The sequence below is a fragment of the Penaeus vannamei genome, chromosome 5 (assembly GCF_042767895.1).
Source record: "Penaeus vannamei isolate JL-2024 chromosome 5, ASM4276789v1, whole genome shotgun sequence".
Lineage (NCBI taxonomy): Eukaryota > Metazoa > Arthropoda > Malacostraca > Decapoda > Penaeidae > Penaeus > Penaeus vannamei.
The window spans coordinates 43,056,890-43,059,753 of NC_091553.1; the positions used below are offsets into that span (position 1 = coordinate 43,056,890).

General features: G+C 50.1%; 1 long non-coding RNA gene across 1 annotated transcript in view; it reads right to left on the reverse strand.

The window, feature by feature from the left end:
• LOC138861710 (uncharacterized) overlaps window positions 1-2,558 on the reverse strand; it is a 114,735-nt gene extending 112,177 nt beyond the window's left edge. The window contains exon 1 of the long non-coding RNA XR_011398568.1: window positions 2,439-2,558. This is a non-coding gene — a long non-coding RNA (uncharacterized lncRNA). The remainder of the gene's footprint in view (window positions 1-2,438) is intronic.
• Window positions 2,559-2,864: the final 306 nt, after the last annotated feature.

Genomic DNA, 2,864 nt, shown 5'->3' on the forward strand with positions numbered 1-2,864 from the left:
TGCCCTTAAAAATCCAAAAGGTCGGCTGCAGAAAGTTTGTCACTTCCTTCTACGCAATTCCTCCCAGGAAAATCAGAGGACACGTCATATGCAGCCTGATTCATTATAAAATTATGGGAAAATTCAAACAAGGCTTTCAAATGTTCTTGCTTGTATCCCCAAAATAATTCGAAAACTTATTACTGTTAATAAAACAAGCTGAAAGAAAAAAAAAATCAAACAACAATTTATGATCCAAATCTTAATCTGTAGTTGGAAGTAACAGACCTAAATTCTGTCTCAGGATTGTTTATGTGCAGGCTCGGCAGAGAACACTGTCGGCAGTGTAAAAGAACTTTCCCGAAACCAGCCATATCTTGCCGTCAAAATATTCCAGCAATTCGGAAAATAAACGCGCCAAGCAATGCCTCTCTCCCTTCCATTCTAGGAGATCTCCACCTCGGCCGCATGCAGCTCCGCCGTTCAGCCCAAGAGCGCGAGTGAAAGACAAACGTAAACTCGCGCAGACAAGTGACAGTCGCTGAGAGACGGCCACGACAGAAGAACGCTGCAGGAGTCCGCGCTTTTTCTGCGTTGCCAAGACGGCGCGAGGAGAGAGACCCGTGGCAGGTGCAGCTTTAGTTGTTGTGTAATAATAACGCTGTTCATTTGTTCCACCTGAGCGAGCGATTTCCTTCCTTCCCTTTCCCCAAGCCTCGCACTTCCAAGGTGCCGCCCGGCTTGCCTTGTCGCCTTTCTAGGAGAACTTCGCCCCAGAGGCCGTGGCGCACACACTCATATGCACGTGTGTGTGTGTGTGTGTGTGTGTGTGTGTGTGTGTGTGTGTGTGTGTGTGTGTGTGTGTGTGTGTGTGTGTGTGTGTGTGTGTGTGTGTGTGTGTGTGTGTGTGTGTGTGTGTGTGTGTGTGTGTGTGTGTGTGTGCGTGTGTGTTTTGAGAGAGAGAGAGAGAGAGAGAGGGAGAGAAAGTAAATGCGTTTAAGTGTATGCGTGACATGTTTTTTCTTTTCCTTTAGTATGTAACCATGCCCCGCTGTAATATCCCAAAAGGCTTTAAAAGCGATACTCGGCTAAACCGCGCTCCAGTCAAGCAAAGGCCCCACGACTTAAAATGCATCACAAGCAATCTACCGAAAATAAATGTCAGTGAGGCCCGGGCTAACCACGCGCGTATAATTCATCAGCTGTGTCCGGCCGGCTGGGCGACGCACAGCGGTATCGCCCTCACAAAACCAACATTAATTCGGCAAACTTTCCCCTCACGCCCTTCTTTCTCGCACACATTCATGCTAATCCGTAGATACATTAATGCGCGCGCACGACCGTACGACACGCCCATGCACATGCGCCTCTGATGTGAATCACGTGTGTGCTTTCACGTAAAAAAATGTGTGTAGGTAATCATAAAGACGCATAGATAATCTGCAAAATATAAATAACTCATCATGCCTACAATCACGCATATGTACCCGCACATGGAGACACACGACGCACGCACAAGCACACGGGAACACACACTCACACACGCACACACTCGCACACGCACACACGAACACACGGAGCCACCCCCTGGCCGTCTCCCGCGTCTGCTAGAGCCATCAAGACATTCTCACTCGGTAAGCTGATATCGCCATCATTATCCTGAGCATTTTGTTCTTGCTCCGATGTGTCACTCACTTGTACCTTCTTATGACTCATATTTACCCAAGGATTACTGACCTTTGGTACTGATGGATTGTTATCAGCCCCCGGGACAGAGGTGGTGGCCGCCCTTGCCAGAAATACGGTAGAATCGGGCTCAGCTATGTACGGTATGTGCGACCGATGGCTACTGAGACGGACAAAAGCCCGGCCGTAAACAAGTCGGATGTTTTTGTGTTCTTAATGTTGATGTATGATGCTGATAACCTCGCTGGGGCTCGTAAGATCTATTCTTAGATTTCGCGTCTGGTTCACGCCCACCACCCAGTCCCGGGTTCTCGGTGCCATAAGATAAGAAGGAACATGGGCGGAATCGTGAGGGCGTCCATCACCGCACACGCAACCAACGCCGAGCTGGTGCGGGGCTGTGGGCGCTTCGTTCTTTTTCTCTTCGTCCCTTTGGCGTCCTTTCGCTCGCGAGGGCGTGGGCGGGGATGGCGAGCTAGTACCTGGGTGGCTCGCGGGCGGGGGGCGGGGGAGGGGGGATGACACGGGTCGGGTCGCGCCGCGTCGCCACACACGGCCGGCGGGACCAAGTGATATGCGATCCTTCGTAATTAATGGATTACATTAAGCTCTCCAGCGTCGTAAAGACATGAGCGTATACGTTTATTAACATGGGCGAGCACAAACACACATGGATACGCGCTCGCACATACACATAAACAAGTACACAAACACAAACAAACAAACATGCACGGGCGCAAAAAAGCAGAGAAAGAGAAATTAGATATATTTACCTGAATCGAACGTAAGTGGCCCAGTGATGACAGGACAGCGCATGCAAGAAATTATTCTCTAAGGAGAGCAGAAAATAAACAAAGGCATCATCAGTAACAATGACAGCATCGCCACCACCACCACCAACAACAACAATGAAGACGATACCAACAACACCATCGCCACCACCACCACCAACAACAACCACAATATCCACAGCAGCAACAACAATAACAATGACGATGGTGATGCCACTACCATCACCACCAACAACAACAATACAGTGACGACGACGATGGCAGCAACACCACCACCACCACCAACAAGAACAAGAACAACAAGAACAACCGAAACAAAGGGCGATCGGAGCGGCTGACAGACATTTCCGGGCCGGGTGATGGACGTTTCCGGGGCGCGATCTCGGCGGCCGGCAGCGTCGTCGTCCG